Source organism: Bufo bufo, chromosome 5, assembly GCF_905171765.1.
Source record: "Bufo bufo chromosome 5, aBufBuf1.1, whole genome shotgun sequence".
Lineage (NCBI taxonomy): Eukaryota > Metazoa > Chordata > Amphibia > Anura > Bufonidae > Bufo > Bufo bufo.
Window position 1 is genome coordinate 182,826,884 of NC_053393.1, and position 13,567 is coordinate 182,840,450.

Consider the following 13,567-nt stretch of genomic DNA (forward strand, 5'->3'; position numbering starts at 1 on the left):
CCTCAGTAGGTTGAAAAGCCTGGAAGCTCCGAGATAATGCGTCCGCCTTCACATTTTTACTTCCCGGCCTGAACGTGATGGAAAAATCAAAACGAGTAAAAAACAGAGCCCATCTGGCTTGACGGGGATTCAACCTTTTAGCAGACTCGAGAAACATAAGGTTTTTATGGTTAGTGACAACAGTTACACAATGCCTTGCCCCCTCCAGAAAATGCCTCCACTCCTCAAATGCCCATTTAATGGCCAGCAGCTCCCTATTCCCTATGTCGTAGTTTCTCTCCGTGGGAGAGAATTTCCTGGAGAAGAAGGCACATGGTCTCAGATTAGTGAGGCTGGCAGGACCTTGTGAAAGGACTGCTCCTGCGCCGTCCTCGGACGCATCCACCTCCACAATAAAAGGTTTCTCCTGATCAGGCTGGATCAGAATGGGAGCGCTACTGAATGCCTTTTTTAATTTTTCAAATGAAGAAATGGCCTCAGTAGACCAATTCTCCAAATCCGCCCCTTTCTTAGTAAGGTCGGTCAACGGTTTAGCAATTACGGAAAAATTCATAATAAATTTACGATAGTAATTGGCGAAACCTAAGAACCGTTGTAAGGCCTTTAAGGATGAAGGTCTTACCCATTCCTTAATTGCTAGTACCTTACCAGGATCCATCTTAAAGGCGTGAGGAGTCAGAACATGCCCTAGAAACAGAATCTCCTGCACACCAAAGACACATTTCTCTTGTTTAGCGGATAGCTGATTCTCCCTCAACACCTCTAATACTTGTCTAACATGAGACACATGGGATTCGAAGTCAGGAGAGAATATCAAAATGTCGTCAAGATAGACAATAACAAATTTACCCAAGAATTCCCTAAGAATGTCATTCATGAAGTTTTGGAACACAGCTGGGGCATTGCTGAGTCCAAAAGGCATCACCTGATATTCAAAGTGTCCTACCGGAGTATTGAACGCCGTCTTCCATTCGTCTCCCTCCTTGATTCGGATTAGATTGTATGCCCCTTTCAGGTCAATTTTGGAAAACCAGGTTGCCCCCAGGACCTGGTTAAATAAATCCGGAATCAATGGGAGGGAGTATCTATTCTGGACAGTGATTTTATTTAATCTCCGGTAATCGATACATGGCCTAAGACCACCATCTTTTTTCTTAACAAAGAAAAACCCCACCCCCATAGGAGAGACAGAAGGTCTAATATGCCCTTTACCAAGGCTCTCCTTAATATAATCTTCCATGGCCTTGCGTTCGGGCATAGAAAGATTATAAATTCGTCCTTTAGGAAACTTGGCCCCCTCTACTAGCTCTATGGTACAATCATAAGGTCTATGGGGGGGTAGAACCTCTGGGGTTGGTGATGAGAATACATCAGAATATTCTCTAACAACAGAGGGTAAAGTATCAGACTTTACTGAGACCCCAGCCTGTACCACGGACAGGCACGAGTCACACTTAGGCCCCCATCTCACCAACTCCCCATTGGACCAATCTATAGTGGGGTTATGTAGTCGGAGCCAAGGCAACCCTAGTACCACCTCAGCAGGTAGGTTCTCCAGGACTAGAAGCGAACATCTCTCTGAGTGGCACACACCCACGGTTAGAGAAATCTCCGAGGTACATAAGCTCACCGTACCACCAATAAGAGGAGTAGCATCAATAGCCATGACATGGATAGGAGTTGGTAAGGCAAACATAGGAATACCCAATCTAACAGCATACTCAGAGTCAATAAAGCTAGCCGCTGAGCCAGAATCAATAAAGGCCTTACCCGCCCATTTATCTACTCCCAGAGAAATCGTAATGGGTACCGAAAGCTTACATTTAGAAAATTCAGGGTGTACCTGGTCTTTAGGTTGCCTTGCCTTAGGAGACTTGACAGAGAGGACCTTCTTAGGACACTGGTTGATCCAATGGTCAGAATCTCCACAGTAAAAGCATTCTCCACGTCTGCGGCGAAGATTCCCTTGGGTCATGCCAACCTGCATGGGTTCCTCGGTGGAGACCTCAGCATTGTCTCTGGGATAGGCCTCTGGCTGGACCACCATCTGGGAAGAGAACTGTTGTTCCTGTCGTCTCTCTCTAACCCGTCGATCAAGTCGGACAACAAGGGTCATCATCTCCTCTAAGGTCTCTGGAAGTTGATAACTGACCAGAAGATCCTTTAATTTATCAGACAGACCTGACCTGAACTGACTCTTCAGGGCTGGTTCGTTCCATCCTGAGGGCACACACCACCTTCTGAATTGGGTGCAATAATCCTCCGCTGGTAAATTGCCCTGAACCAGTGCCTTTAGAGCCGTCTCGGCTACTAGAGCCCTGTCTGGTTCATCATAGAGGGTACCTAGGGCCTGAAAGAACCCCTCCACAGAATATAAACAACTGGCGCCAGCAGGTAAAGAGAACGCCCAGTCCTGGGGATCACCCTGTAATCGGGAAATGATAATGCCCACGCGTTGACTCTCGGGGCCAGAGGACACGGGGCGCAAACGGAAGTAAAGTTTGCAACTCTCCTTAAAAGAGAGAAACTTCTTCCGGTCTCCAGAAAAGGTTTCTGGGAGCTTAATCTGGGGCTCAAAATGCGGACTGGAGGCCTGAGGAGTGGAAGAGCCTTGCCCTAACTCAAAAGAGCTGAGTTTTTCCCCTAACTCCTGCACCATCTGCGTCAGATTAGAGACATAGTCAGTCAGGGTCACCAGAGCATTCATAATACAGTGGTTATTGGGCCTGTTAATCTGTAACGGTCGCGTACACACACACACAGGGGGGAGGGAAGTGACCACTGCGCTCCACCCTTACCCCTGGCCCTGCCTACTTGCCTCGCGAGTCCTAATGACAGGGGACAACTGGACGGCAATCCCTAACTTGGAGTAAGTGCAGGGATGACAGACAGACAAACAACAGGACGTGAACGGACCGAGTCAATACCAGGAAAGCTGCAAAGTACAAATGGAGCAAGCAGAGAATTGTCAGGAGAAGCCGGGGTCATAAATACCAGGAGAGCAGAGAAGTACAAGAGGAGTCCTAAGAGAGTAGTCAGGTGGGAGCCGAGGTCACAATACCAGGACGGATGCGCAGTACAGGAGGATCAGGCAAAAGGATGGTCAAGGAACAGGATCAGGTGAGGCTACTTTCACACTTGCGTTCGGAGCGGATCCGTCTGATGAAACATCAGACGGATCCGCTCCGATAATGCAGACGTTCGCATCCGTTCAGAACGTATGCGTCTACATTAAAACTTAGAAAATTTTCTAAGTGTGAAAGTTGTCTGAGCGGATCCGTTCAGACTTTACATTGTAAGTCAATGGGGAACGGATCCGCTTGAAGATTGAGCCATATGGTGTCATCTTCAAGCGGATCCGCCCCCATTGACTTACATTGTAAGTCTGGACGGATCCGCTCGCCTCCGCACGGCCAGGCGGACACCCGAACGCTGCAAGCAGCGTTCAGGTGTCCGCTCACTGAGCGGAGCGGAGGCTGAACGCTGGCAGGCGGATGCATTCTCAGTGGATCCGCCTCCACTGAGAATGCATTGGGGCCAGACGGATTCGTTCTGGGCCGCTCGTGAGCCCCTTCAAACGGTGCGCACGAGCGGACACCCGAACGCTAGTGTGAAAGTAGCCTAAGTATTCAGCAGTCCAACAAATACCAGGAACCTAGAAATTAACAGGCAACCTGTAGCCAGCAGGCTGCCTGTATTTATAGTGGGGAGTGAGGGTCATGTGACGTGGCCAGCGTCACATGACCGACAGACCAACCAGTCGAGCACCGAGTGATCAGCTCGGCGCTCAAGGCAGACTTAGGAGCAATGAGCCACCCAGCTAGTAAAGCCGCCCTGGGAATGAGGTCAAACACAGAACCTCATTCCAAAAGCTAAGCAACAGTTCTGCGGGCAATGGGGGACCGAGTGCACCTTCGGAACCCCGTGACAGGTTGGCACGGCAGAACATTACAATAACTTTATATGCAGATAGAGTGCTACAATATATTTGCTATTGCACAAATCGGCAATTATTGATGCGAAAATTTTGGCATAATAAGTGCAATTTCACTTTTTAACAGGTCTGACTACATATTACTGATTGGTGCACTAAGTATTGTTGTGACATCATAGCACTATGTCGGTAGCATGTATGTATGAACAGCAGAACCACTATATCACTATCTAACCTACACTGACTATCTCCCACTAACTATCTGCATTATATATATATATATATATATATATATATAAAACATCAGGTCCATAAATATTGGGACATTGACACAATTCTAAAATTTTTGGCTCTATACACCACCACAATTGATTTGAAATGAAACAAACAGTGCAGGAATTACAACAGTTTGCATATGTGCCTCCCACTTTCTAAGGGACCAAAAGAAATGAGACAGAATACTAATCATACATCAAACTTTCACTTTTTAAATCCTTTGCAGTCAAATACAGCTTGAAGTCTGGAATGCATAGACATCACCAGACGCTGGGTTTCATCCCTGGTGATGCTCTGCCAGGCCTCTACTGCAACTGTCTTCCGTTCCTGCTTATTCTTAGGGCATTTTCCCTTCAATTTTGTCCTAAGCAAGTGAAATGCATGCTCATTCGGATTCAGGTCAGGTGATTGACTTGGCCATTGCATAACATTCCACTTCTTTCCCTTAAAAAACCTCTTTGGTTGCTTTTGCAGTATGCTTTGGGTCATTGTCGATCTGCACTGTGAAGCGCCGTTCCAATGAGTTCTCAAAGCATTGGGCTGAATATGAGCAGATAATATTGCCCGAAACACTTCAGAATTTATCCTGCTGCTTTTGTCAGCAGTCACATCATCAATAAATACAAGAGAACCAGTTCCATTGGCAGCCATACATGCCCACGCCATGTCACTACCACCACCATGCTTCACTGATGAGGTGGTATACTTAGGATCATGAGCAGTTCCTTTCCTTCTCCATACTCTTCTCTTCCCATCACTCTGGTACAAGTTGATCTTGGTCTCATCTGTCCATAGGATGTTGGTCCAGAACTGTGAAGGCTTTTTTAGATGTTGTTTGGCAAACTCTAATTTGGCCTTCCTGTTTTTGAGGCTCACCAATGGTTTACATCTTGTGGTGAACCCTCTGTATTCACTCTGGTGAAGTCTTCTCTTGATTGTTGACTTTGACACACATACACCTACCTCCTGGAGAGTGTTCTTGATCTGGCCAACTGTTGTGAAGGGTGTTTTCTTCACCAGGGAAATAATTCTTCGGTCATCCACCACAGTTGTTTTCTGTGGTCTTCCAGGTTATTTGGGTTTGCTGAGCTCATTCCTTCTTTTTAAGAATGTTCTAAACAGTTGTTTTGGCCACGCCTAATGTTTTTGTTATCTCTCTGATGGATCTGTTTTGTTTTTTTAGCCTAATGATGTCTTGCTTTACTGAGAGTGACAGCTCTTTGGATCTCATATTGAGAGTTGACAGCAACAGATTGCAAATGCAAATAGCACACTTGAAATGAACTCTGGACCTTTTATCTGCCTGCTCACTGTAATTGGGATAATGAGGGAATAACACACATCTGGCCATGGAACAGCTGAGAAGCCAATTGTCCCATTACTTTTGGTCCCTTAACAAGTGGTAGGCACATATGCAAACTGTTGTAATTCCTACACCGTTCACCTTATTTGGATGTAAATACCCTCAAATTAAAGCTGACAGTCTGCAGTTAAAGCACATCTTGTTTGTTTCATTTCAAATCCATTGTGGTGGTGTATAGAGCTAAAAATGTTAGAATTGTGTCGCCGTCCCAATATTTATGTACCTGACTGTATATATATATATATATATATATATATATATATACTATCTAACTAACTAACTAACTATCTAATGTAATGACACAGCAAAGCACAGAGCACAGCAAAACTGCAGAAAATGGCTGCTGGGGAGGTTCTTATATAGTAAGGGGTAGGCAACTTTTCTATTTGTTGCTAGGGATGTTGCTAAGCTCAGACAAAGACATTGCATCCTTCTCATTGGCCCACAAGAGAGAAGCAGGGAGTGATCATGGGTTCAGATGAGAAAAAATCTAGAATATTTGCGAATACGAATATATAGCACTATATTCAAAATCTTTGCGATTTCTCGAAGTGGCGATATTCACGACAAAATTTGCAATTCGAATATTCGCGCCCAACATTAGTGGAGACAAACAAATCATGAGTTTCATCACACTCAATGCAATCTGCTGGGTGACAGATACCTGTTTTCCTAGACCATTCCTTTCACTTTCTCACTATATATATATATATATATTTATATATATATATATATATATATATATATATATATATATAGCGAGAATAAGATATATTGTTGATACTCTGCACACATGCAATGTAACAACAGAACCTAATAAAGCTATCTTGATTTCTTCTGTTTGGACACATTTATACATTTTCATACATTTCATAGTCCAGTAGGTGACTATTGTTGGCCCCTGATGAACTACATATGGAGTGATGCATGCAAATGCGTCTGGACTTATATATGGAAATAGACCCTAATAATGGTGACCAGAGGATGCAGTCGACTTCATATAATGGACATATGACATATTAATGGTGATGTCCATCCCTTGCCATAGCCAACCTTATTAGGAGGTTCCTGACATGGGATACCCCCTTATCAGGATGGCTATTCTGTTGTAGGTAGGGCCCTAGATTTACAGGGCAAGTGGTAAGGGAGAGCATATTTTCCTAGTCCCATACCAAATTTCACTTTCTATTTATTTAATGCTATATTTTTTAACACACTATTAAAGTATGCTAGGAGCTTCAGATTAGTCTGAATAGAACACCATTATGTTATGGCAGAACAAAAGAATTCAACCGATACTGTATGATATGCAGAAGACAACATGATTAATGTAATCATATGAGCATGGAACACAGATCCCCAAGGAGAGTTCCAAATAGGGTTGAGCAAAGTATGCTTCGGATCATAAATCCGAAGTCGCTTTGTTCAAAACTTCATTTAAATGCTATACGGAAACCCGTCTCTGTACAGCATTACAATGTATGGGCTGCGAAGAGGTGAAATTTGGCAAATCCGAAGTCTTGTGAGACTTCAGTGAAGAACTTCAGCATTCGATTGTACAACTTCAAAACCATTTTAAAACTGCAATCTGAAGTCAGTTTTGGTACCGAGGTACCAGTCGGTATCAAAGCCAACTTTGGGTTGTTGTTTTAAAATGGTTTTCAAGACTGAAGTTCTTAACAAATTTCATCTCTGGGTCTCCATACAGCATTCAAATGAAGTTTTGAATGAAGTGAATTCGGATATATGATCCGAAGTGCGCTTCACTCAACCCTAGTACCAAAAAAATCAGCACACAATGGTAGAATATATATATAGTGGGAGTTAGCTTTACAAATGGTAGGCAGTTGGCAGGATTGGATGCAACAAAAGGCTTTTATTGGAAAACAACAAAAATTGTTCCAACATGATGGCTTGGCTTCAGCCCATCAAACGTCAGTCACATAAAGCACTTATCTTTAGCCCTCATGTGTCATATAACAGTTCATTTTTAAACAGGCAGAAATACAAGAGTCACCTTTGTGCAGAGTCTTGTCTTTCCTTCTCTGGAAAACTGTGGAGAGGAGTGCCCCCAAGTCCTCTTTAGACCAGAACACACACACACACACTGGCAGTGTGTCTTGTAAATTAGCTTCCAGCTGGGTGAGGTGGTAACCCCCGAGATGCAGTATAGGAGTGACCTTCCCACCCAAACTCCTTAGTCACTTCTAAATCCCGGACCCAAATTCCAGCTACCACGAACTCAGCGATCTAACAATCTAACATCACTGGTTGCCAGTTACATCCGGGATTTACATCACTGAGAGCAGCAATCTCAGTGACACATACTTGCCATCAATAACCTCACCCCTTGGATGCTTACAAGATTCACTACAAATTGACGAAGCTGTGTAGTTCAGGTGCTGAATTCCAGAGCCTAAAATATAAGATAACAGCTTATCAGTGGGGGTGCTGGGAGTCAGGGGCCTGTAGCTCTGTTATGTCTGTTGATGACCTTTCTTGAGGGTAACCATAAGGGATGAGCAAAGCAAAGACCCGTCTCCGTACAGCACTAAAATGTATGAACTCCAGCAAGGTGAAGTGAGTTTTCACTGAAGTCTTGCAAGACTTCAGTGAATAACTTCAGTATTTGATTATTAAACTTGAAAACTATTTTAAAACAAGTATCTGAAGTCGGCTTTGGTAGCGATTGGTACCTCAGAACTGAAACTAACTTCCGAACCAAGTTTTAAAATAGTTTTCAAGTTCAAAAATCAAATCCCTAAGGTATTCACCGAAGTCCCGCAAGACTTGATAACTGACTTCGCCTTACCAGAGTGCATACATTTTAATGCTGTACGGAGAAGGATCTCCGTATAAGCATTAAAATAAAGTTAGGAGAGAAATAACTTCGGATCTTGGATCCAAAGCTCATTTTTCTCTTCCATAATAGCCATCAATATCAAAATACTAAAAACTCATTTTAAGAAAATAATCAGCAAACATTCGGGGTCACATTTATTAAGACAATGTTTTATATGCCATTCTTGAAAAAGGCCCTATTTCTGGTGGTGGTTCCACCGAAGTATGAAGAGGCACAGGCAGCTCCATAACTTCGGTGCATCCAGCGCCAGTTCTAAATGTAAGCCAGCTTCCTTGCTGTCTTACATTTAGACAATTTTCTACACCTAAAACAGTCATAGAAAATCCCCTTCCCCACCCACGCCACGCCCAAAATTTTAGACCTGGCATGAACAGGGAGAAGTTGCAGATTAAACTTTGCGCTGCCATCTGCTCCTGACATAAGCCTAATTTAGGCGTATTTCAGAATAGTAAATGACCCCCTCAGTCTTAAACATAAATTGGTCTTTACATGGATTTACACTTTGAATACATGAAAGGATTTTTATTGAAGCACATTGTCTGTTGCAATAAAATCAGCAACATGGAGGGGACAGTTTCCAAGGTTTGTGAAGATGGATCAAAGAATCAATTGAAGTTCTTTGTACCTTAGAAAAGAAAGGCCAGCTACATTTATTTCTGCTTTCTCAACTAGACCAGTGGCTATATTTTGGGCAAAAGCAAATTCATGGAGTTCATCTAACATTTTTCTATACCACTACCATTGGCTAGCTGCTCTATCTTGCTTTTCTCCACTCTGTGTAATTTGTTCCTTTCGGTTTTTGAGTCTTCTTCTATACCACTGATTGTATAATAAAATAAATGTAGATTTGCATTCCAATGTTTAAGTAAATTAAAATTTCCATCTGCCATTTTAGGTTGCAAGGAGTTCATTCCATGGTAGCACGTGAAAAATTAATATAACTAACACTAAGGTATATCTATTGTGGTGTGGTTGTATGGCTTCCACTAAGTTATCATATTCTTTTCTTCTCACATTTTCTCTTATCATATTGTATGCTGTATAATTTCATGTAAACCAGGAGAATTATGTAAAATGCAGGAATAGCTTGAAGTTAGAACTTTGCACCTAATTACAAAATTCATCTTTGCAAGAAAGATTTTTGAGAAAGAAATGTATGTTTTTTTTTTAAGGTATACGAGCAAATTTATGACTAGAATTAAATTGCTTAGGGATACAAATTAAATATTGTAGGAATACAGAGTTTAGCATATTTATATGCTTGAGAAACTATTGAACACATTTGTATTGATAATTTAAATGTAGAGAGAGCGCAATTGTTTTATAAATTATTGGATAACTTTTAATTAAGTTTAACTTTCCAGCAGAATATTTTCCTTTGCATGGTTCTTGTGCAGTACTTTGTGTTAATATGGTTACATAACGTATTAGATTTTTTTCCTTAAATAAATACTGAAGGAATATGTTAAATGATTACTATCAATGCAATTAGTTCCACTGGTCCTATACAAACAAGAATAAAAGTGTTATTTCTATTTGTTTAAAACGTGATCCTTGAATTTTGGGCTTATGGCAAGCAATGTGAGATAAATATGCTGGCCCAGATTTACTAATGTGTCTACGTCTAAAATCTGTCTAAAAAGGGGCCTGGAAATAAGCTCAATTGGGCACAACTGTGGTTTCTACAATTTTTTTGCTCAAAAAGGGGATGGGACTTTGCTGTAAATGGGGCGTGGCCTATGATGTAACATTTTGCCACAAAAATGTGCTGCAAATCTGGCATAGAATTCAGTTTTAAAGTAAACCAACCAATAGTTGGCACACAAATACATCTAGTCAAAGTTACCACCCATCTTGAGCTACTGTGATAAATGGGGTGCAGGTGTATGCAGCTGGTCTAAATTTATATCTTCTTTAATATTAGTAAATCTGCCCCACTATGTTTAATACACACTCGTACCCATATACTTGTGTTTATTCTTAATTTTCCATAAATTTGTGCCTGTCAACGAATCAAAAATACTGGCTGATAGAGTTGATTATGCTGTTTGGAGCAATACCTAGATTTAAAAAAAATAGTTGTTGTGTTCCCAAGGTAAAAAAAAATAAAATAAAATTCTTTATAGAAATTATGGCTTCAGTACTCCCAGTACCAAGCCTCTCAGTGCACCTCAAATTCTCAGCTTTCTAGTGGTGGCTGCACCTTTTTTTCTCAGTAATGCCACCAGCAATTTTACAAGACTAGTATAGGTATAGTTAGACTCAGGGCGGTGTCTCACTTTAGGCGGAATCCTGAAATAGGTGCTGCTAACCCAAAAATAGAGGGACACCCACCCTCTAGTAATGAATAATAGATTAAAAGCCAAGATTATGGGTGAGCACACTACACTTGGACTTCAATACAATTAAATAAGATTGTGAATAAAAATTTTATTAAACCACAATATAGATGGACACGTGTACAATGTAAAATGCAATGGAATGCAATAAAATACAGATGCAATAAAAGTAAAATAAAATACAAATACAATCCCTAAAATCTCAAAAGTTCACACAGATTGAATTTATGGGTGGGAATGATTCCTTGTTACCACAATGAACGCTGAGGTGTATATGTAACTGCACAGTGATAAAGTGCTCTGCAGTTACTGGACTCCAATATAAGGTATGTGGATAAACATACACAGAGAAGTATAGCTTCAAACTCCTGCACAGTGATAAAGTACTCTGCAGTTACTGGACTCCGATATGAGGAATATGGGTAAAAATACACAGAAAGATATGGCTTCAGACTCCTGCAGTATAGGATATCTCAAATGGCAGTCTTGTTTCCCATAATATTGGGCACTGGTACAGTAAGATAGATATTGCAATAGTTTATGATTCCATGGATTAGATCTTCTTACCTTCCATACAGTTTATATCCTTCATATGCGTCTTTTAATTAGTTGGGCGAGGGATGGGCGGCGCGGGACACTGCCGGCGTCTCGCTACGTGCTCCTCCAGCTCACTTACCCAGGATCTCGCGGGAGTTGGAGTGATGTCTTGGTTTTGCCTGACCCATGTACTTAGCGTCCGGCACAGTGGGAAGGCAGGTGTCTTTCTCGATTATTAGATCTTAGTTATAATTGTTTAAGTGTTCCTCTGTCTCAATATTTCAGCATGGCCATGCTTATAAGTGCGGAGGTGCTTCTTTACAGGTATGCGATCCAGCCCAGACGCGTTTCGGGAACTCTTCTTCCCTTCATCAGTGGTACCACATTCCCTGTTTGCCTCCGCCTTTTATATCCTTAATTAGCACCAAATTGTGGATCGCTGGATTTGTTTCATGGAAAAGGATTCCAATGCGTTTTTTGCATGCGTTTTCTATGCGTCTTTTCTTGTACATATGCGTTTTTTATAGTATATGTTCTTTTCCTCCTTCTGACCATCTTGTATGAACAAAATTGGAGTTGCAAATTGCATATAAAAGTTATTGGTGTTTTAAGTAATAGGCCTTAGACATGAAATGATACAAAGTAGTATATTCTACTGTATAATATGGACCTATTGATTGAACCCTAGCTCTTTAAAGATTCTATATAAATATTTAAAATCACATAGACAATAAATATACATTAAGTAATATATACAAATATTATAAAAATTAACAATGTGTCGAAGTATAATATAAAATTAGAATACGAGTAAAAATACGAGTAAAAATGCACAATCAGGTATGATTTTGAGTGTTAGGACTTCTTTGAGTCATAAATCCTGACTTTTCATGAAAGTAACATTTTGGAGATTCGGGTCAGACCCTTTGACCAGGGAAAATATTACTATCAGACAGTCTTGATTTGAGTAGTGTGGAGATTGGTCTTGAACATGTTGTAAGAGGCTGGGGGCCCCCGCTCGAGTACACGACGCAGTGCCGATAAACGGCCAGACTGCGGCGTGAAAGTCGAATCGGGGGCACCCAGCCTTCCTGTAGGCTAGGTGCCCCCGATTCAACTTTCACGACTTTCACGACTTTCAGTCTTGGTTTATTCACAATCTTATTTAATTGTATTGAAGTCCAAGTGTAGTGTGCTCACCCATAATCTTGGCTTTTAATCTAGTATAGGTATAGCCCTCTATAACAGTATAACAGTATACTGTCCTCTTTCCTGTTAATTACTTTATGCAATTTAGTATTGTGTGCAAAAATATATATGTCACTGTGTGATCTCTCTTCTGTGCAATCCCTGCTCCTCTGTGCTCCTATGTGAAGGTTACCTCTGTACCCCCCTGCTTGATGTTTTATCTGATTAAGGCCTCTTGTACACGAACGTTGTGCATCCATTCCATGCATTGGGGACTGCAATTTGCATTCCCCAATGCACAGGCAACGTCCGTGCGGCGGCCGGGATAGATCGAGACCCATTCAACTTGAATGGTTCCATGATCTGTCCGCACCGTAAAAAAAAAAGAACAAGTTGCGGTGCAGAGTCACAGACAGAAACACCACGGAAGCACTCCGTACTGCTTCCATGCGGTTCCGATCAATGCTTCCATTCAGCATTTCCGTGATTGCGGACCCATTCAAGTGAATGGGTCCGCATCCGTGACCCATCGTGTGCGGACCGCAATACAGTCACGGGCACACAATGTTCGTGTGCAAGAGGCCTAAATAAAGAAGATCATTAAGGATACCCCTTTGAATAGATATATACTGATATTATAAAAATTGTAAAAGTTAGTTTGGGTAATATCTCCTGCTATCGGAGGAGCGCTGTTGGCATAGATATGCTGATTGGCTTGGATATACCAGTTAGCTTAGATATATCACTCGCCACTCAGTTTGTAAAGTCTATCTTCCCAATTGTGTTGTTTAAATCACAGGGTTTTTCCTTCATATTGTAATGTCATTATATAGTTAGATTCCTCTTACCACGCTTCTGCTGATAGAGGTGGCCGGAGCCTGGAGCTGATATTGTCTTACCATGCTTCCATGCTGTGTCCCTGCATTTGCAGCATTCGATGTATCGGCTGTGAATTTTTCGCGCATGCGCTCTTTACAGTTGGCCGAGCCGGACCTCCGAATAAGATAGTGCTTCACCTTTACTGTTAGGAGAATATCAAGAGTGTTTCTCAAGGATAAAGAAACACC